This window comes from Mesoplodon densirostris, chromosome 8 (genome assembly GCF_025265405.1).
Source record: "Mesoplodon densirostris isolate mMesDen1 chromosome 8, mMesDen1 primary haplotype, whole genome shotgun sequence".
In the NCBI taxonomy this organism is placed as follows: Eukaryota; Metazoa; Chordata; class Mammalia; order Artiodactyla; family Ziphiidae; genus Mesoplodon; species Mesoplodon densirostris.
In genome coordinates, this window is record NC_082668.1 from 35,569,318 (window position 1) to 35,592,377 (window position 23,060).

At 41.9% G+C, this 23,060-nt stretch overlaps 1 protein-coding gene across 7 annotated transcripts in view; it reads right to left on the reverse strand.

Moving 5' to 3' along the window:
* Positions 1-15,136, reverse strand: part of CFLAR (CASP8 and FADD like apoptosis regulator) — a 56,766-nt gene extending 41,630 nt beyond the window's left edge. For 4 of the 7 annotated variants that reach the window (XM_060107117.1, XM_060107115.1, XM_060107112.1 and 1 more), the window contains exon 1: positions 14,419-14,669. The gene's annotated coding sequence lies outside the window, so the exon portion shown is untranslated. The other 3 variants (XM_060107116.1, XM_060107113.1, XM_060107114.1) reach the window with 3 other exon arrangements.
* Between the last annotated feature and the right edge of the window lie 7,924 nt (positions 15,137-23,060).

Genomic DNA, 23,060 nt, shown 5'->3' on the forward strand with positions numbered 1-23,060 from the left:
TCCCTAGAGTTCCAGAGTTCCCCATCAATGAAAATATTAGTGAGTACTTTAGTGTCTGAAATTAACAAAATTACATTTATTTTAAATTTTGGTTTTTAAAAATTTTTAATATTTGACTTTAAAATAAATCCATTCATTCATACCTTTCACACTGGCCTTCTCCCCAGTAGTCTAAATGGGTGAGTTCTTAATAAAAACAGACATTTTAGTTAATGTAGACTTGTTAAAAAGTATTGGCGTGTCTATGCCAATCCCATGCTCATTCATCCAAGCCTCACTTAAACACGGCCATTCTAAATAACTGGAGAAATGAAATTTAATAAATGATTGTTTACTGAAAGTAGAAAAACTAGTACTCAGACTACTTTATTATTATTTTTTTTAATCTGAAAGCTCAATACTAATTTTATGTGTTCTGCAGAGCCTAAATCTGTACTCCACTCACAGGCTAACAGGACTTTAACCTAACCACTAGTTTCCATAAAAGAAGGTCAAGTTCTTTTTCTATTCACTAAAAGTCACAATTTTGTTAGTTGCTGTTATTATAAATTAACCTGTAAAATATTTATACACACTAGAAAGTATAAAATAAGTAAACACAAGAAGAAATAAGATGTTATCTACATTCACCAAACATACCTGAAATAGAACCAGAGCTACTAGAAATGAAATGTTCAATTCCCTCTTTTTAAAAACAGTAACAGGGCTTCCCTGGTGGCGCAGTGGTTGAGAGTCCGCCTGCCGATGCAGGGGACACGGGTTCGTGCCCCGGTCTGGGAGGATCCCACATGCCGTGGAGCAGCTGGGCCCGTGAGCCATGGCTGTTGAGCCTGCGCGTCCGGAGCCTGTGCTCCGCAACGGGAGAGGCCACAACAGTGAGAGGCCCGCATACCGCAAAAAACAAACAAACAAACAAAAAAAACAGTAATAAACTTTTGTAATTCATAATTATCAGTGATCTAATCATGCCATCAAGAGCTAACAAAATTAGATAATGTTTTAAAAAATATTATCTGCTCAGTTCACTTCCTCCAGCCATTACACCCAAGGCTGCTTTCTGCCAGTCACGCACAATCAGCAAGAGAACAGGCATGCTGTCTTCCCTCTGTACTAACAGAGGTATAGTTTGGCAGTAAAATCCAAATTACTCGGTGGTAGCATGTGGCATAGTCAAAGAAAATATCAAAAGGAAAACTACAGATCCTGTGCTGACCCAGGCCAACCAGATGCAGCAAAATACCAGTGCTTATATGTTGGGGTGGTGTTGGGGACAGTTAATTGGGACTAGAGGTGATAGGCACTTGAGAGAGGGGAGCATGAAAGGAAGAAGTAGGGTTACAGTCCAAATAATCACTACTTTGCTGGGGTTTCTTTTAAACCCAAACCAAGAAATTAACATAAAAATTACTCTCAGACTAAGGAAGCCCATAGGGTCTTTTTTTTTTTTTGAATACAAATTTTTTAAGGTGCTTTTTAACATTTCAGACACCATAAATAGCAAAAAATAAATATTGCAAAAACAATACAAAAAGATTTAAAATATATAATTTACATATAACCATCATGTAAGTATATGTCTTCATTACACACATTTTATTCATAATTCTGTTTATAGCTTTATTTTATTATCTGTTATGGTTCCAGTAATATAAGTTATATCCTTTATAAAAGCCTTGTAATATTTTTACTAGAAGTCAAGCCCACAAGGTCTTGAGAGGCAAACTCCAAACCACCCTATAAGGTCAACTTCCCAGCCCAGGGGATATGAAACATCCATTCTGCTGGAGGTGAGCTCATGATTAAAACTCACCATGCATAAACATAAAAATCACCACGACAGTAGACAAAACAAAACTCACACCCTAGGAACGTACATCTGAAAGAGTTTAAAATAAGCATCTTAAAAGTTTCAAGGGACTTCCCTGGTGGCACAGTGGTTAAGAATCCACCTGACAATACAGGGGACACGGCTTCAACCCCTGGTCCGGGAAGATCCCACATGCCACGGAGCAACTGAGCCCATGCGCCACAACAACTGAGTCTGTGCTCTAGAGCCTGCGAGCCACAACTACTGAGCCCATGTGCCACAACTACTGAAGCCCACGCACCTAGAGCCCATGCTCCCAACAAGAGAAATCACCACAATGAGAAGCCTGTGCACCACAACGAAGAGTAGCCCCCGCTTGCCGCAGCTAGAGAAAGCCCACGCGCAGCAACAAAGACCCAATGCAGCCAAAAAAAATAAACTAAAAAAAAAAATTTCAAGAAGATAAGGGCAATTTCTGAAATGTGACAGGCCAAATCAATGGTTCTTAATCAGGGGCAATTTTGCCCCTCAGGGGACATTTGACAATTTTTGGTTAAATTTGAGATATTTTTGGTCATCATAACCAGGTGGTGCTACTGGCATCTAGAGAATAGAAGCTAGGGATGCTGCTGAACATTACACAATGCATATTCCCCTCAACAAAGAATTATCCAACCCTAAATGGCAATAGTGCCAAAACTGAGAAACCCTGCACGAGACAATCTGAAAAAGAAAAATGGCTATAATACACACTGAAATGCTAAAGAAAACATAAAAAACATTTGCTCAAATATATAGTTGAGCATTTAAGAAAGTAAGTAAACTTGTAGGAGGGCAAAAAGAAAAAACAACTCAAAACCACAGTGCTGGTTCTTTAAGATTTGCCATTTACAATAGCATTAAAACATGTAGGAATGATTCTAACAAAGATATGCAAGACATTAACAGGAAAAAAAACTATAAAATATTATTGGAGGGGCTTCCCTGGTGGCGCAGTGGTTGAGAGTCCGCCTGCCAATGCAGGGGACACGGGTTCGTGCCCCGGTCCGGGAAGATCCCACATGCTGCGGAGCAGCTGGGCCCGTGAGCCATGGTCGCTGAGCCTGCGCGTCCGGAGCCTGTGCGCCGCAATGGGAAAGGCCACAACAGTGAGAGGCCCACGTACCGCAAAAAAAAAAAAAAAAAATTATTGGAAAGACATTAATAAAGATCTAGATAAATGGAGAGCTTTACCTTGCTCATGAATAGGGAGATTCAATATAATAAAGACATGAGTTCTCTAAAAACGATGCTCTATGGATTAAAAGCAAGGGACTTATGAGGCAGCAATTTATAAATAGTTCAATAGTAATTATGAGAAAAAGAGAAAAGTCCACTGCAAATATTATACTTAATGGTGACATGTTAGAAGCATTCCTTTAAAAATGAGGCTCAAGACAAGTATACGTATGATCATCCCTTCTATTCAACATTGTACTAGAGGACAGAGCTTAGCACTAAAATAAGAAAAAACGGTTAGTTAGAGTATAAGCATCGGAACCAAAGAAACAACTATCATTCTTCACATGCAATAAGATTTTCTACTTGGATAGGAAACCCAAGTATACCAACAGACAAAATGTTAGAATTCATAAGAGGTTAAGGTTTTGAGATATATGATTAATAAATAAAAGTCAATTCCATCTCTGTACATTAGCAAAAAACAGGAAGAAAATGTATATTTCAAAGAAAAAATGATACTATTTACAACAACAACAAAACCTGTAAGGTATACAGAATAAATCTAACAAAAGATACATGAGACATTAAAGAAGAAATTATAAAACTTTATTGAAGACTTCAGTTAACACAGATAATTGAAGAAATGTACAATAATCATGGACAGAAGACTCAGTATCATCAAGATATCAATTCTCAAATGAATTTATAAATTTAAGCCCAATCAAAAATCCAAATCCAAAAACTTTTGCCATGGACTGTGGCAAGCTAATTTTGAACTGATATGAAGGAGAAAGGCCAAGAATAACCAGTATAAGCTTTAAGAAAAACCAGTTGGAGGAAGTTGCCTTAGCAGATATCAAGATTTAATACAAATGTATAGTAATATGACAAGGAATAGATAATAAAACAACTAATACACAGATGAGAACTCAGAAATTGATCCACACACAGATGTCTAGGGTGGTCCTGTAAGTCAACAGGGAAAGGACATTAATGTCCAGAAATAGTGCTGAGACAACTGGTTATCCATACATATAGAGAGGATAAACTGGGATCCTTTCCTCACACCATTTACAAGTCAGTTCCACATGAACTAAAGTCCTGGACATAAAATTTCTAGAAGACATTCTCCAAGAATATTATTATAACCTACAATTACAAAAATGATTTTGTAAGACATAAAAAGCATACATCCTTTTAAAAATGAAAAAAAGATAAAGAGCAGACTCAGAAGACAAACGCATCATATTTAATTAACAAAGAACTAGTATCCACAATGTAGAAAGCATTTCTGCAAATCAATAAGCGTAAGACAAGCGACTCAAGGGAAGAATAGGCAATAGGCAGTTCCCAGGATAAAAGAAAACTCCAAACAGCCATAAACCATATGAAAAGATATTCAAACCAAAACAGTATTCAGAGAAATGCAAATTTAAACTACAGTGAGATATTATTTCACATTGGCCAAATGCTAGTATCTGTTACCAAATGTCAGAGAAAATACAGTGAGATATGAAACCTTTTACATTGCTGGAGGAATTATAAACTGATATAGCCACTTTGAAGAACATTTGGCAATACTTGGTAAAGATGAAAGCACTCATTACTCCATGACATGAAAATTTCATTCCTAAGTGAATATCCTTTTAAAACTCTTAGACAGATATACCAAGACATGTACATAATGTTCCAGGCAGCAGTAGATGGTATAGCAAAATAATGGAAACCACTTAAAAGTCTACCAAGAAGAGATTGAATAAAATGTCGCAGTGCTTTGATGAAATACTATACAGCCCTGAAAACGAAAAACCATGAATGAATCTCACAAACAAACAAAAAACAAAACAACAAAACAAATATTTTTGCTAAGGTAAAAAGTTGCTAAAGCATGCGTTCCATATAATTAATTTATATTAAGGTCCTAAATGTTAATAATAACACCATATATTGTTTAGGAATATATGTGTGTGTTTGTGTGTGTATATACTGAAAACATTAAAAGGGATTAACAGAATGTGACTAGATAAAAATACAAAGGGGAAATGACTGAATTTGTAACATTTTACTTCATCAACTCGGCAACAGGTATATAGATAGTAAAATAAATATACCTCTGACCACATTTTCTGACCACAGTACAATAAAATTAGAAAACGATAATTAGCCAAAAGGAAACCCTGTAAGTTTTTGAACAGAAAAAGGCATTTCTCTCTCTCTCCTGCACTCAGCATTTACAGTCCAGTTAACAAGTACTACATAAAAAAAACAACCGGAGTGTGCCATATAGAAACTATCTCACAGCATTCAAAATGCTTTTACAGCTTATTTGGTGTATATATAGACAATCCTTAGAACAAGAAAGGCTAGAGGCATCCCAAAGTTATCATCAAAAAGAACAAGTCAGATTTTGCTTAACATGGTTCAAAGGATAGGGTAGAAGGAGTGGGGAGGGGGATGGCAGGTAGAATAAGTTCTTTAGAGTTTGGTGAAAGGATAGTGCCCACCACTTACCAGCCCCACTCAACCTGAACTTCCTAGTTCAGCACCACACACCTCCTCTGAAGTCAAGGGCTTCACCTCACTCAGGGACAAAGGAGTTGCCCAAGCCCAATTCTTTCTTTCCTGCTTTCAAACACCCAGTTCTCCAGATTGACCACTATTTCTGTTAGCGTCCTTTCACTCCTACTGTATTCCCTAACTGGGGGAAACTGGCAGCTATGTGTGTTTAGAATGTTTAAGGAATTCCCCTGTTCTTTTACCCCCCTCACTGGCAAATTGTAATTTAATGACTGTCTCTCCTTTTCCACTCCCACAGAATTTCCACAATGGTACAAACTGTCCCCCACCTTCAGAGCCAGAGCAGTTCCAGTTTCATTTCTCTAGTAGTTGCCAGTGATCACTGAAAACACCAAACAAAGCAGATGTAAGTCACCAGGGTTCGTTTCCACTGGCTAATGGAAAGGGTGTCAGGTGCTAGAAGCAGAAACCACTTCAGTTATTTTGAGTAGAAATACATTGAAATAGGTGCTTACAAAACTGCTGCTAAGGGCTGGAGAAATGGGCCCTTGAGTGAGCTTCTGAGAAAGACTCCCAGGGCTCCCAGAAAGATCTTGTCTCAGCCAAGGCAGTGAGGAAGCAGGAGGCCATCACTGGTAGCACAGAGCTCAAGAACACCTCGGGCAGTGACCCCGAGATCAGAGGGCCAACTGCCACCCCATCTGCCTCCACTCCTCCAAAGCTGGTGACTGGACTTCATAATGCTGCTGCCCAAATCCCCACGTCACCACCACCACGCTTGCCAGCAGAGAAATGAACAAAAGCAGCCAGCTATTGGCCTCTACCCCACTTGTTTACAAATCTTGCCCAAATGCACCTTAATTCACATCCTGGTTGTAAAGGAGTCTGGGAAAGGCAGTTTGTAGTTTTCTACCCTCCAGACGGAGGTGGGAGTGGGTCCTGGGCACCAACTGACCTTAGCCACCAGAGAAGGATATTCCATGAGAATATTTTTATCTTCTTTGTGGTTAGATCCTCTGCACAGACCCCAGTGCCTGACTCCTAGTAAGCACTCAATGAGTACTTGAATGAATGAATAAATGGAGTTTTGTAAGTCGCTACCAGCTGACGGCCTCACTTCCTTTGCTCCCCAGATGGGACCTAGAGCATGTGCTACAAACCCTCTTCTGGCCAGCACCTCAATTTTTTGCCCTTTTGCCGCCTGACTGCCAGCTCTGCAACACCTTGGTGTGCCAGAACTTTCCAGTTTGAGCACTGAAAGTCCCATATTCCAGGAAACTCCTCAGTCCCGGGCAAACTGGGATGATCACCTCCACAACCCATCCTCAGATGGTGAGCCTCTACCACTCATACATGTAGAGGAGAAGTCGTGCTGAACGGAGGGGAAAGATCAACCCACACGCTTGTAGTCTTCAACCTCAGCTGGCCCCTTACTGCTGCTCGGCATGCTATTCCAGGACTGCGGTCAGCTCCTTTCAACACCCTCTCACAGCTTTCTTCCATCCTACCACCACACACTGGGGCCACTTTTCATCGATGAGCTTGCCACTGATCAAGAGTGAGCTCCGGCAGCCTGCTCCCGTCCCCTGCTGTCCCTCGTCCTCCAGGGCCATCCACTTCCCGTGCCCTCCTGTCTCCATAAGCCCCTGCACTTACCCTTTCATCAACCTCTCTCCACCTTCAGGGACTCCTCCCCTCAGCTTGTAAACATGTTCAGTCTCTTCCATCTTAAAAATAAAGACAACAGGGCCTCCCTGGTGGCGCAGTGGTTAAGAGTCCGCCTGCCGATGCAGGGGATACGGGTTCGTGCCCCGGTCTGGGAGGATCCCATATGCCGCGGAGCGGCTGGGCCCGTGAGCCATGGCCGCTGGGCCTGCGCATCCGGAGCCTGTGCTCCGCAACGGGAGAGGCCACAACAGTGAGAGGCCCGCATACAGCAAAAAGAAAAAAATAAAAATAAAAAATAAAAAAAAATAAAGACAACAAAAAACCCCTTCAGCCTGAGATCCCCTAGACCAACCAGCCTTTCACTCTCTTTCATGTGAAGCTAGAATTTCAGAAAGGCAGACTGTAATGTGTACTTCAGCTCCTTCAGCTTCTCAGTTCCCTCCTCAATATGGCTCCACCTGCATCCTCCCTGCCCCACATCCTTTACACAATGACACTCAGGGCCATATTGGAACCTGAAGCAAAGGAAGAATCAGTAATGCAGATACTGTCTTTATTTAAAATTTTGATATTTTGTTCATCATGGGTCTTTTGCATTCATGTCAATTTTTTCAAAATCTTGCATTAAAATATTAATTTATCTTGATTTTCGCACCCCCTTAAATGTTGTGCCTGAGGTGAGTGCCTCACTCTCCTCACCCTAGTGTCCTCACCTGACAGTGTTCTTCTAGAGGCCTTGGTGACCTCCTAGTGGCCACATCCAAGGTCACATGGAAGTCTTCTTTTACCCAAGCATTCTGATCTGTTCCTTGAAACTCTTCTCCCTTAGCTGATCTCACACCACTGTATTCTACACGGTCCCCCTCTAACCTTCCCTGACTCCTCAGCACCCTTTATGCACCTGCTTCTTTTTTTAAAAAAAATAAATAAATTTATTTATTTATTTTTGGCTGCGTTGGGTCTTTGCTGCTGTGCGCGGGCTTTCTCTAGTTGCGGCGAGCGGGGGCTACTCTTTGTTGCAGCGTGCAGGCTTCTCATTGCTGTGGCTTCTCTTGCTGCAGGGCACAGGCTCTAGGCACGCAGGCTTAAGTAGTTGTGGCATGCAGGCTCAGTAGTTGTGGCTCACGGGCTTAGTTGCTCTGCGGCACGTGGGATCTTCCCGGACCAGGGCTCAAACCCATGTCCCCTGCATTGGCAGGCAGATTCTTAACCACTGCACCACGAGGGAAGCCCCTGCACCTGCTTCTTAAATGAGGGTGTGCCCTAGCATCCACCATCTCTCACCCTGGCCTTTCTGTTCCCTCTGCCTATGGCCTCACCATCTCCAAACAGATCTTATCAGAATGAACTTCCTGAAGTTCTTGCCTGAACCAAATCACTTTCCTAAATTCAAACCTTTCAGTGATTCCTCATCTCCCATTGTAGGTTCTGATTTTCTTTGTATTTAAGGCCCCTCCTGGTCTAGCATCTGCATTCCTCTCATTAACACACACCTTGCACTTTCAGATTCAAACAAACCTCATCAAGGAGTTCTTTCCCGCGCCTCTGCACATTTGCCTGAATTACTCGCTTCCACTTACCTGCCTGGCAAAACCCTACTCGGTTTGCAGGGCCAGCTGAAGTGTCTCCTAAGTGTAAAGCTTTCCTGGGAAGAACTCATCTAGACTTGGTTAGTAGCTCCTTTGTTCCACCACCATATTGTGTACCTAGCTCCGTGGCACCCAACATAGCTCCAATAGGTGACAGTAAAATGTGGTTAAATCAGGCTTTTCAGCCTTTCTCAGAGAATGTCAACTTTGCCTCCAACCATCTGGTATTGAAAACACATAACGTTCCCAGTAGATAGCTGCCAGCATGACTGGTCCCCATCATACTTAAACCTATCCAAGGACAGACATACTTAATATTCCATTCTTTGTACTGCTCTGGTCATGGCATGCCTGAAAGCAGGTCATGTTCACTGAGCCACAGCCTGCAAGCAAATGTAATTTCCCAACAATGTTACAAAACTGAGCCGCAGTGGGGAGAAGCCTGCCTTGCCAGCTGCAGAAAGCAGCATGCAAACCTGAACGTTCAGGTGTCCGGAAATCCCCACTGAGATATGAAGTTGAAGGCCCTGAGGGAGTCACTCAGAAGTTTCTAAAATGGTAAAGGAGAAGGGGTTACATGATCCTGGGCAAAAAGAATGTGACCACCTCTTAGGAGTTCAGTGCATCCCTGAACATAACAGGACCCACCTTCCTCCTCCTCCATCCGTGTACAGGAACCTGTGGGTGTGGGCTCTGTGTGTAGCAATTCGAGCAGCTAATATAATGAACCCATCTTTACTACATCTGTAGGCATTTTAACCCTAAGATAGTGCACAAAGTGCCACTTTGTGCCCTTTTCCCCCAATATTTAAAATGAGGTATTTAGTAATAGATCATCATGTGGGTTCTGATTTCTGCAATGCTGCAGAAACATAGTCTAGAAGACCATGTACTGAGGCTGAAGCATAAACACATTTCAATTTGAGATTATTTAATGCATAGTTTTTAATTTAATATTTTTGTTTTTTTTAATTTAATATTTAATAATTTTAATGCACACTTTTAGCTACTGATACATAATGTATCAACAGCTAAAAGTATGCATTAAAAAATTGTTTGGCTTCCCAAGCACTGCATTTCAATTATAACAAATTGCCCACAAACTGTAGATGATCCCAATTATAAAATGGCATAAAATTAGAAGGTATATTTTATAAAGTTCTTTGATGAGGCTCAGCCCCATGACTCTCAGGGAAACTCCTACGAATTTCAACATAACATTACCTCAAATAACTTCCCTGGTTCGTAACAGCTGCATACGGGTTGCAGAAAATGAAGGAATGAAAGAACCCCAGAAGGAGAAAAGATCAAGATTGAAAGGAGATCATGAATCATCTAGTTGGATACAGACAGGTGAGCAGAGTCAATAGAGAAATCCATTTCATGCAGTGGCCCACTCCTCCCGAATCAAAGTTATTTTCACTAGGGCAAACTTCTCATACAGAGCCCAAACCCCTCAGAGTACCTCCCCTCCTCCGCCCAACCCATAATCTAATTCAAGACACTTATCTCAGTGTTCCCTGGACAGTGTTTTTCTGTCCCAACATCTTTGCTCAAGCACTTGCCTCCAGTTGGAAAGCCCCTTCCCTCTTTTCAGTCCCTGCCTGTTGAAATTCTATACCATCTTTCAAGGCATCTCTTCCTAAAGTTGTCTTGATTCCTAAATCAGGTCATCTCCTCCTGCTTCATAGCACTGTTTTCACTTTCTTCTTGAGTACTATCATATATGGTAAGCTCCCACTCATCTGCATTAGGCTGTGGTGGGTGCTGACCACGATCACCAAGCTCACCCTCCTAGGCCTTGAACAGACTGGTCATCATTACAGAGCTCCAGCAGGCCTGTACTTGTGTAATGCCTACTCATCCTTTCATAATCTACAATGAATATGGAGGAGTAAGAACCATACTTGGAACTTGGTTGTTAGATCCAGGAGACAAAGCCCGTGAAAGGAAGTTTTGGCAGTTCTATGGGGGTAACAATGCTGTTGTTGAAAAGCTGGGTGACGCACCATGCAGGGCTTCCTGGGAGCAGACAGGACCTCATCATGAACAGACAGAATACAATGTCTCCAGCCAAGCTCACCAGACATCCCCTGGCCTTTTAGCAAAAGGTACATCTCCCCAGTACGTTTGGCTAAAAATGTATCCTTTGCACTTATCACAAGTTCTAAAACTCTAAGATTTATGGGTGAGAGTTTTCATTTTGCCAAACCTCCAAGCCAGTCCTCTGTGTGTAGTATGGACTCAAAAGTGCCTAAAATTTAAAGTAGTTTTTCCTCAAGTAGGACAGTCCTCAGACATCCCCATGATTACTGATAGCATCATACAAAATAAGAAAAATAAAAGAGAGCAAACTACGTATTTAAAAAAAAATACTTAGACTGTATTCAAGTGCATAAATGTCTGGAAAAGACAATAAACTGCAACTTTGGGTTATCTTAGGGAATGGACCCCTGCAGGCTTTCGTTATTTACTTGGCATGTATTTTAACCCAGATAATTATAATACAATTTGACTGAAAATTTTTTAAGAGAAAAAATATTACAATATAGAGTGTTAAATGCAATCCTATGGTAAGTGCAAAGATAGCCCCTGAGTATAGGGAAGTATAGAGGAAGGGAATCCTCACTTCCTCTATGGATGCTTGTGAAGTCTTTCTCGAGGAGGTGGCAGTAACCGAATATAAAGGAGAAATAGGTCATTTCTATCATTGTGTTTCTTACGTAACTGATTTACTCTGTAACCTGTTACCACTTCCCCAACCTGGCCCAACCGGTCTCCTCCCATTCTAGACTGTTGATTCTAGACCATTTTCTAGGCTGCCTTGAATCCAAGTTAACTTTGCAGGTAATTTTGCTGGGTCTCCCCAACCACTCCGTGATTTTTTTCTCTGTGGGGATAAAAAACAAGTTCAGATCCATCTCTATGTTCCCAGCACCCAGAACTCTGCCTGGCCTTGAAGAGTGCAATATATATTTATACTGAATTATACTGAATTAAAGGAAAGGAGGCATTTCAGTCCATAAACACGAGTTTAATTAGCCTTTGGGGTCCTGTAAGGAAGAAATAACCAAAAAGAATTCATTCCTGAGATTGTAAAAAGCGAAAGACACTCCTGGCGACTTGGAGTGCTGTGGGTGAGTCCCAAGGAGGCTCAAGGGCGGGCTGAAAGCGGGAGACTCAAGCCTTTTTTGCCGGGATCAGGGGACAGTGCCCCTACGCCCCCAGAGCTGAGGGCGACGCCAGCAGGGGGCGCGGGTCGGCAGAAAGGGTTCTCCGTCTATTCACCGCCGGGCAGCCGCCTGCTCTTCCCAACGGCTTCCGCCGGGAACCTCGCCCACCCTTGCCGGACACGTTCGTACCTGACGCTCCGGAAAAGCAGAGCACATGCGTTGGCGTGTCCAATCACTTAAGTTAGTTAGGTGTCTGGCATACATCCGTGCACTTCGATAAGTGGTTATACTTTTGTATACTTTATGGTCCAGTACTGTACAGTAGTACAGTGTCATTATTTCAAGCCCAGGAAGTCCACTCGATGCAAGTCCCTGTGCCAGCTGTTGTAGTGTACTACTGAACTTTTCGAGGTACTATACTGTAAGATTAAAAATGTTTTCTTTAGTTTTTGTGTTTTTTTATGTACTATTTATGTGAAAAGTAGTATAAATCTATTACAGTACAGTACTATATACCCAATTGTGTTAGTTGGGTACCTAGGCTAACGCTGGACTTAACCAACGTGCTCCGGTTTGTATGTAGGGGACTTACTTGTACTTGTACTTGTACTTCAGACAGGACCAGGAACAGGAGGAGAGCATCGCAGGCGCCAAGAGGCGGCTTCCAAGGCAGGCATAAAGCCTCTGTGCGCTTCCTCCCAGCAGCCTGCCAGGAAGGCACAGCCCAAACAAAACTTCCTGCTCCAGAACCCTCCGCCCCTACACCTTAAAAACTCCACAGGAGCACACGGGTGTCCCTCCAGAAAGTAAACTCTCCCTTGTGTGGGCAAAGAGCCCACCTGGCATTGCGGGGAATTACTTGCGTCAGGTCAGGAACCAGTGGGCGTGGCCGCTGAGCTCCGCCACCCTACTAAGAGCCGGGCTGGGACCCGCCTGCCCCCAGGGATCAAACCTACTTCCATTTCAGCTGCCAATCGGCCCTCGGCCACCGCTCAGAAAAAACTGCCGCCGACTACCCTCCCGACACTCCAGTCGCGCAAGATTCCCAGCGGGCAGGGGGCAAGGGGCACCCAGCCCCTGCGGGCCTGCAGGTGGATTCACCTTCGAGAGCGGGTGCCAGGTAGTAATACTGTTAAATGAAGTGTAAATGTCAGTTACAAACAAATGTAAAACAAGAAGTCGTTAGGAAAAGCCATTTTAATCAGGACGTCCAACCCAGAAGCTGTAAGTAAAATAAGTATTACTATTAAAAATGCAACTTCTGTACGGCAGACACATTCAAAAGTCCCTTCCAAACCCGAGTCTCTCTCTCTCTCTCTTTTTTTTTTTTAATTTTGGGGTTGGCCCAAGTTTTTAGCCTCTCCCCATGAAACTTTTTAACGATTATTTAGGGGAACCACCGGAGGGAAATTACCAAAAATTCAGTTTCCCTTATCTGAAATCTCTTATCTGAAGCAGGTCAAGCCTGCCAGAGACCGGTCTGGTCTTAGTTTTAGATTATCATGGCCTGTCGGTGTCCAACAGTTCCCTACTGGCACTACCTCTCGTTTCGTAAATAAATTTCAAATGTCAACAAATGAAAATATTCAAGAGCTTTAGAGTCCTTGAACTTACTCCTGTTACTTGAACCAAAAATTTGTTCTTAATTTCAATGGTCTTTGTTCTATTGCATTCCGCTGTTAATAATTTAAAAGAATATGCCCTGACCAGACATTCCCCAGACCCTTTGAAGGGAAAAAGGGTGGGGCGGGGAGGACACGTTTATTTCAAGGCTCTACAAAAAAATCTTTTATCAGTCAGTCATTCCGAACCTTCCCAAGGCAAGCTGTTCTTCCAATTTGCCAAAATACGCATCTCACTGCTTTGAGAAATAGCAACCCTGACCTACTTCACCAGAGAGTAAAAATTCTTGTCTCTCCTGTTGCTTCCGTCAAGACACACTACTGCACAAAAAGTCCTAGTTCTCATCAACTTTGCCAAAGGAAGACTGCCAGATCTTTTGAGCAGGTCACCCCCGGAATTGAGCAACCCTCAGGATGTTCTTAGGCAGGTCCCCGGTGTCCTTAGGCAGGATACCGGGGACCTGCCACAAAGCTCACGGCCCGTTTTCTAGTGCTTCAGTTTGGGGCGAGAGTCACCGGGTCTGGGCGATCCGCCGCTCCGACCGCACCGGAATCCCGGAAGACTCAAGCGCCCCTCCAGAGAATCGGGGCGGGGGCGCTCCGGCCCGCCTGGTGCCCGCGGGGCAAATCGGAGATAAGAGATCGGCAGGACTGAGTCACCTGCCAGAAGGCCCACCCCTCCCCTGGCCCCTGCCAGGCACCCCCTGCCCAGGCCGAGTGCAAGGAAGCGCCAGTCGGGGAACGCGAGAGGATGCGGGGCCTGACGTCGGGCGGGGAGCTGGGGAGGGTGGGGAGCTGCGGGGTCCCGCGCGGGCACGTACCGTCCTGCCCGCGGCTAGGCTCTCCTTTGGCTGCGACCCGTCAAGACTTCACTCCTCTGACATTTGAAAATCGCAGGCAAGATGGAGGAAAAGAAACCGAAAGCCTGAAAGCGGATGTGCCTTTGCTGGCCAGTCCCGCATGCGCTCGCCTTGCTCACCTTGGTCTTCTCTCGTATCGTACAAAAGCTTTAACCCTCTAAAAGGTTGATGGTCTGACATTCACTGCGTTAGACCCAGAGACCCCACCCCCACCCCACTCACCAGCCCTTTGAGTTGAAACACTGCCGTGCTGTTCAACAACCCGCCTGCCTGCTGTTTCCTGTTTACACCCGCTCTGACTGGGCTTGCTGTGAACTCTGGGTGGTTGCCTAAGTACGCAGATCTACTTGTCACTCTGGACAGAAATGTGGACAGAACTGTGGACAGAAGTTCTTGTGCCCAAGAGCACAGTGAGGCCAAACAAACGGAAACCTTGGAGTTTGGAACAGAGAAAGGTTTTTTGCAAGGCCATGCAAGAAGAGGAGGTGGCCCGTGCCCTAAAAAAGCCTGGAGCTCCCCAAAGGGTTTCGGCAAAGCACTTTTAAAAGCCAAGTAGTGGGGGGCTTCCCTGGTGGCGCAGTGGTTGAGAGTCCGCCTGCCGATGCAGGGAACACGGGTTTGTGCCCCGGTCCGGGAGGATCCCACATGCCGCGGAGCGGCTGGGCCCGTGAGCCATGGCCGCTGAGCCTGCGCGTCCGGAGCCTGTGCTCCGCAACGGGAGAGGCCACAACAGTCAGAGGCCTGCGTACCGGGGAAAAAAAAAAAAAGCCAAGTAGGGGGTGGAGGGGGTCGCAGGATACGTGATCAGCTCGTGCACAATTCTCTGATTGGCTGATGGTGAGGTAGTGGGGTGGTGTCACAGGAGTGAACGTGATCAGTCCCTAGGCTTCAGGAGGCCTGGGGCTCTGTGCTCACGGTCGTCAAATAGTTAACATCTTCCTTTTGTTGAAGCGGGGGGGGGGGGGCGGTTTACATCTGCAAAACAACTCAGGAAATGTGCGTCAAATACTATTATCTAGTACTTCAGAGAGGAGCTACAGCAGAGGACATGGCGGGGGAGGCCTGTCCCACGAGAAGGCCCCCATGGGGTCCTGCTCTTTACTGCACTTCTAGTGTTTGTTACGGATGCCTTGGAAAAATAATAAAGAGCGTATGTAAAAGCGCTTTATGCTTTATTCCTCGTAACTACTTTCCTGTGATTTTTTAAAAGTTTCTAAACTTTTCTTAAATATATTTAAACTTACAGGAAAGTTGCAAAAATAATACCAAGAAAAATTCACCACCGCATGACAGCATGAGGAGCTCTGCTGACCCACTCCCTAATGAAACTGATGAAAATTGTTTTAAGACAAGCAAAAACAACCATTTACAGCCTTGGAAATATTCCCCAAAGGGTAAATAAATATCTATTCAAGAAAATCTAGGAAAAATTGGTAAGAAAGGCGAGAATCTGTGGTATTTCAACCAAGCCCTCTTCCTCTCTTTGCCCTCCCAACTGCAAGGCAGAGTCCCCACTCTGTCTTTAAACCGGGAGCACTGGGCCTCCTCTTCCCAGGCTCCCAGTGGGAGGGGCAGATGTCAACAATTCTCACCCTGCCTGGCCCTGGCTACCTGATACTGAGCCTAAGTCCTGTATAAATGTGGTTGAGAGATGGAGGATTCTTTCTTCCATCCAGCCCCACTCATGCAACGGAGGCTCTACCTTGGGCTGGAGCGCTGAGAATACTGGCGTCCTAATCACCCTTACCTCGGCTGCTGTAGTAGTGGTTCAAGCCAGAAGAAGAAAGCCAAGAGAACCTCGGGCTGCTACCGCATCCTCACCTAGAATTCAGCCTCTAGAACAGGGATGTGAGTCTGAGAGAAGCTTGCCATTGTTCCACCTCCTGCTCCAAAGCCCAGATTCAGTGATTGTGCCCCCCCCCCAGGATGTTTTATGGATGGGCCCATAAAACAGATAGCTCTTAATCTCTTCCCATAGAAACTGACTTTATTTGCAACAGAGCGTGGAGAAATAACAAGCCAAAGGGTGCTCTCAAAAACCTGGAGGTTGTGGTGATAGGCAATTGGGAGGAGATTCAAGATATGAGCTAAATTGTAAACTGGCTAGTTTGCAGGAAAGAATCAAAGATAAAGACAGCTGAGGGAAGCCCTCCTGGGGTAAGACAAATATTAGACACTGACCTCATAAACTTTTGCTTCAAAGGGGCCAGATTTTGATTGGATTTATTTGTAGAACAATATATGTACAAGCAAATAACAATAAGGAGTTTGGGGAGGGTGGAGAGGGTGGAGAGGGTGGGGAGTGGGGAGGAAACAAGTACCCAGAGTTGCTACAATACATTACCTAAAATGTCCAATTTCCAACAAAAAGTTATGAGGCATGCAAGCAAACAGGAAAGTATGACCCATGCATTGGAAAAATAGCAGGTGACAGAAACTGCTTTAAGAGCAACAGGATGTTGGATTTATCACAAAAAAAATTCAAAGTACTATAGCTATTATAAACATGTTCACAGAACTAAAGAAAAACATAGAGTATGATGACAATGTCATACCAAATAGAAAATATCAGTAGATATTCAGCCCCTAGAACAGGGATGTGACTCAGAAATCATAAAAATGAACTAAATAGAAACTCTGGAGTTGAAAAGTACAATAACTGAAATAACTTCATTAGGGGCTTAACAGGAGACTTGAACTTGCAGAAGAAAGAATAAGCTGACTTGAAGGTAGATGGATAGGGATTATACAAGCCGAAGAACAGAGAAAAACGTAAAGAGCCTCAGAGAAATGTGGGACATCATTAAGCACATGAACATGTGCATAATAGGAGTGCTAGAAGGAGAGGAGAGTGAAGAAGGAGAAGAAAAAAATCCAAAGAAATAATGGCTAAAACCTTTCCAAATTTATTGAAAAACGATAACTTACATATCCAGGAAGCTCAACAAATTCCAAATAAGATAAATGCAAGAGATCTATAGACACAATAGAGCAAAAATGCTGAAAGTCAAAGACAAGGAAGAAATCTTGAAAGCAGCAAAAGAAAAATGATGGGAATGTACTGTATAGCACAGGGAACTCTACCTAATGCACTATGGTAACCTAAATGGGAGGGAAGTCCAAAGGGAGGGGATACCTGTATGTGTACGGCTGATTCATTTTGTTGTGCAGTGGAGGATAATACAACATTGTAAAGCAACCATACTCCAATAAAAATTAATAAAAAAAGAAAAGGCAATTATATAATTATGAGACAGTATAAATGAACATTTTTCCTACTCAACTGATTTTAAAAACAATTGTATAAAATAATATAATGGATTGTTGTGCCTATAACATATAGAAATTAATATATGCGTACTGGTAAAAGGAGAGCAGACTAAACCTAAAGCAGCCAGAAGGAAGAAAATAATAAAGATTAAAGTGGAAGGGGCTTCCCTGGTGGCGCAGTGGTTAAGAATCCGCCTGCCAATGCAGGGGACATGGGTTCGAGCCCTGGTCCGGGAAGATCCCACATGCCGCGCAGCAACTAAGCCTGTGCGCCACAACTTGAGCCTGCGCTCTAGAGCTCGCAAGCCACAAATACTGAGCCCATGTGCTACAACTACTGAAGCCCCCGTGCCTGGAGCCCCTGCTCTGCAACAAGAGAAGCCACCAGGATGAGAAGCCGGCACACTGCACGAAGAGTAGTCCCCACTCACTGCAACTAGAGAAAGCTTGCTCACAGCAACCGAAGACCCAATGCAGGCAAAAATAAATAAATAAAACAAATAAATTTTTTAAAAAGGATTAAAGTGGAAATTAATAAGATATAGAATAGAAAAACAATAGAGAAAATCAATTAAACCAAAAGCTGATTTCTTGAAAAGGTGAACAAAATTGCAAACCTTTTGCTACATTGACCAAGAGAAAAAGAAGACTCAAATTACTAGAATCAGAAATGAAAGAGAGAGAATGAATGAACTGGGAGATTGGGACTGACATATATACACTAATATATATAAAATAGATAACTAATAAGAACCTGCTGTATAAATAAATAAATAAAATATAATTCAAAAAATAAAAAATAAATTATATATTTTAAAAAAGAAGAAAAAGAAAGTGGGTACATTACTACTGACCCTACAGAAGTAAAAAGGAATTTAAAGGAACACTATGAATAATTGTACTACAACAAATTAGATAACCTAGATGGACAAATCCCTAGAAAGACACAAACTATCAAAACTGACGCAAGAAGAAATAGACAATTTGAGTAGAGCTATACAAAGTGAAAAAAATTTTAAATCTACCCACAAAGAAAAGCCCAGGCCCAGACAGCTTCATTTGTAAATTCTACCAAACTTTTAAGAAAGAATATTCTTCACAAGCTCTCAAAAAACAGAAGAACAGTGTGTTAGTTTGCTAGGGTTGCCATAATAAAATACCACAGACTAGGTGACTTAAACAACAGAAATTTATTTCTCACCGTTCTGGAGGCTAGAAGTTCGAAGTCAAGACATCAGTAAGTTTGGTTTCTTCTGAGGCCTCTACCCTGGACTTTAGATAGCAGTCTTCTTGCTGTGTCCTCACATGGTCTTTCCTCTGTATGCACACATCCTTAGTGTCCTTCTGTGTGTTCTCTTCTTATAAGGACACCAGTCATATTGGATTAGGGCCGACCTTAATAGCCTCATTTTAACTTTGCCTCTCTAAAGACCTTATCTATGACTACAGTAACATTGTGAGGTACTAGGAGTTAGGACTTTAACATGTGAACTGGGGGTAGGGGTAGAGGGGTAGGACACAATTCAGCCCATAACAAGAAAGGAACACTCCCCAACTCATCAGGCCATTATTACTATGATACCAAAACCAAACAAAGACGTCGCAGGCAAAGGAAAGCGCAGACCAATATCTTATGCATGTGGATGCAAAAGCCCTCAACAAAATACTAGCAAACTGAATCCAGCAACATGTAAAAATAATTATCCACCATAACCAAGTGGGATTTATCCCAGGAGTGCAAGATTGGTTTAATGTCTGAAAATCAATTAATGTAATACATTATATCAATAGAATAAAAAATAGAATTCACATGACCATTGCAGTAGACACAGAAAAAGCATCTGACAAATTCCAGCATGGTTTCATGATAAAAACACTCAACAGACTAGGGATAGAAGGGGACTCCACAACTTTAGAAAGGGCATCTAAACTTAGGAATAAGTTTGACATAAGAAGTATAAAGTAGTGTGGTACTGGCACAAGGGTAGATATATAGATCAATGAAACAGAATTAAGAGCCCAGAAATAAACCCATATGTGTATGGTCAACTGATTTTAGACAAGAGTACTGAGATTATCCAATGGGGGAAAATAGTCTTTTCAACAAATGGTGCTAGGACAAATGGATTTCCACATACCAAAGAATAAAGTTGGACCATTACTTCATACCATATATAAAAATCAATTTGAGATGAATCAAAGACCTAAATGTAAGAGCTAAAACTATAACATTCTTAGAAGAAAATATAGGAGTAAAACTTAATGATATTGGATTTGGCAAAGGATTCTTAGATATGACCCCCAAAGCCTCAGCAACAAGGGAAAAAATAAATAAATTTGACTTCCTCAAAATCAAAACCTTTTGTGCTTCAAATGACACAATCAAGAAAGTGGAAATACAACCTACAGAATGGGAGAAAATATTGGCAAACCCTTTATCAATAAGGGACTTGTATCCAGAATATACAAAGAACTCTTACAACTCAGTAATAAAGAGACAAATAAAAGAATTTTTAAATGGGCAAAGGATCTGAATAGATATTTCTCCAAGGAAAATATACAAATAGCCAATAAGCACATGAAAAGATGTTCAACATCATAGTCATCAAGGAAATGCAAATCAAAACCACAATGAGATACCATTTAATACTCACTGGGATGGCTAGAATCAAAAAGTCAGATAATAACAAGTGTTGGTAAGGATGTGGAGAAATTGGAACCCTCATATACTGCTAGGGGGGATGTGAAACGGAGCAATCACTTTGGAAAACAGCCAGGCAGTTCCACAAATGATTAAACATAGAGTTACTATATGAACCAGCAATTTTACTCCTAAGTATAAACTCAAAAGAAATGAACATATGTCCATGCAAATACTTATACACAAATGTTTATAGTAGTATTATAGCCAAGAAGAACCCAAATGTCCATCAACTAATGAATATTTAAACAAAACATGTTATATTCATACAATGAAATATTATTCAGTCGTGAAAAAGAATAAAGTACTGATACATGGCATAATATGGATGAACCTTGAAAAATCCTGCTAACTGTGTGTGTTTGTTTGTGTGTGTGTGTGTGTATAGTTTATATAAACTCTTACAATTAAAAAGAGAAATGCTTATTATGGAGGCTGTGGAAAAGATATATAAATAGACAGTTCCCAGAAGAGGAAGTATAAATGGCTAAAATACATTTGAGATAACCACTCCTGCCTCCCCTCTATCCCCCCATAGATACCCCCACAGCTTGTTTGGGCTCTAATACTGCACACCAGACAGCCACTCTGCTTGGATGGCTATTCTGCTCTGCCCCACATAGTGGGGCTTTAAGGCTGGATTATCAGGAAGGAAGAGGGGAAGGAAAGAAGGAAGATAATTTATTTTTTTAACCATGAATGAATGCTGAATTTAATAAAGTGCTTTTCCTGCATCTAATTAGCCCTTCTCCAGAGGCAACCTTTCACTTCTTTTAGATGATTATTTTATTTGTGTTTCTAAATAACATGCTTACATTGTTACTTCTCGATTTTTTTAGGTTTGGGTATTTCCTATTGACTTCGTATTATACAAGATGAGACTATAGCTCTCTTTTTCCATAAACTCCACTTGATGTTCCCTCCAACCTTTCTAATATCACCATGTTCCCAAGATAGTTATATTCTGATTTTGATTAGATCAATTTTAGTACTTATGCTATTATAATCATACAAATGATAGTCATAGCAAAGTCATGTAAGAACCTGTGATTACTTTTCCTTCCCTGCATTACTTTTAGTTTTCCCTGGAGTTAATAATTGTCTTGTTTTGTTTGGTTTTCTAATTAATTCAACCTTAGAATCTTTGTCACTTATCCAAACCTTGCTTCAATTTATTGACACATAAGGTATATAATTAATGTCAGTTTCCTGGAGAAGTGACTTCCAAAGCTGTTGGACATGCTCCAGTCTGTGCTGTTATCCTCTACACAGAGTACCCAGCTATCATCCTGGGATCTCCCTTAACCATCAGCCTGGAAATTCCTTTTATCTCCTTTTTATATATATCTTCTGTATCATGGACTCCATGCCTTTCTCTTTCTTGGTTTGTTCCCTCATTATGCTTCAATAGCATCCCACCGTAGTTTCCTGAAAATGGGTGAGAATTTACAGTCTGTAAATATCTTTATTATCTTCATTCTGGGCATAGACATTCTAGACTGGGAATATGTTTTTTTCAGAATGAGGAAAACATTTCTCCCATTGTCTTCTATCGGTTTTGCTATTGAATCATCCAAAGACATTTTCATTCCTATTTTTATATGTGAACTTTCCCCCCACTCCCCTCTCTGGAAGTGTGATCGTTAATTTTGTGTGTCAATTTCACTGGGCTAAGGGAAGCCCAGATAGCTGGCAAAATATTATTTCTGGGTATGTCTGTGAGACTGTTTCTAAAAGAGATAAGCATTTGAATTGGTAGATTCAGTAAAGAAGAGTGGTGGGCATCATCCAATCTTTTGAGGACCTGAATAGAACAAAAAGGCGGAGGCAGCATGAGTTCTATCTCTTCCTTAGCTAGGATGTCCATCTTCTCCTGCCCTCAAACATTGGTGTTCCCACTTCTTGGGCCTTCAGACTTGGACTGGGACTTACACCACTGGCTTTCCTGGGCCTCTAGCTTGCAGATCGTGGGACGAAGATTCCATAACCAATGAGCCAATCCCTCATAATAAATCTCTTTCTTTAAATCTCTTTATACCCTATTGGCTCTATCTCTCTGGAGAACCCCGACTAATATAAGAAGTGTGTAGCATCTTCTCACTGTTCTTAGTATTCTGAAATTTCACAGTATATGCTGTACATCCACAATTTGCATTCACTGTGCTGGGCACTCAGTCTTCAATCTGGAAATACATCCTTCAGTTCTAGAAGACTTTAAGCATTTAGCTGGTGATCTGTCCTACCCATTTTTCTCTGTTTCTTTTCCCTTTCCCTCTTTCTTCTCTGTTTCTTTTCTTTCTTTCTTTCTTTCTTTCTTTCTTTCTTTCTTTCTTTCTTTCTTAATATTGTCCCTCCTTAACTTGCTCTGTATTTATTGTTCTATTTTCTCCTTTTTTCTTTGTCTTTTATCTCTACTTTTTGGGACACTTCTATTTTCTAACCCTTCTACTGAGGTTTTCTTTTCTTTTTTTAATCCCAGAGTTAAGAATTATAATGAAGTTAGGGCTCCTTGAATTTTTAAAAACTGTGAAATGTAAAAGAATTCAGAAAAGTGTATGAAACAAATACACACATTAATAAAGAATTATAAATCAAACATCCATGTAACCACCACCCAAGGCACAAAACAGAA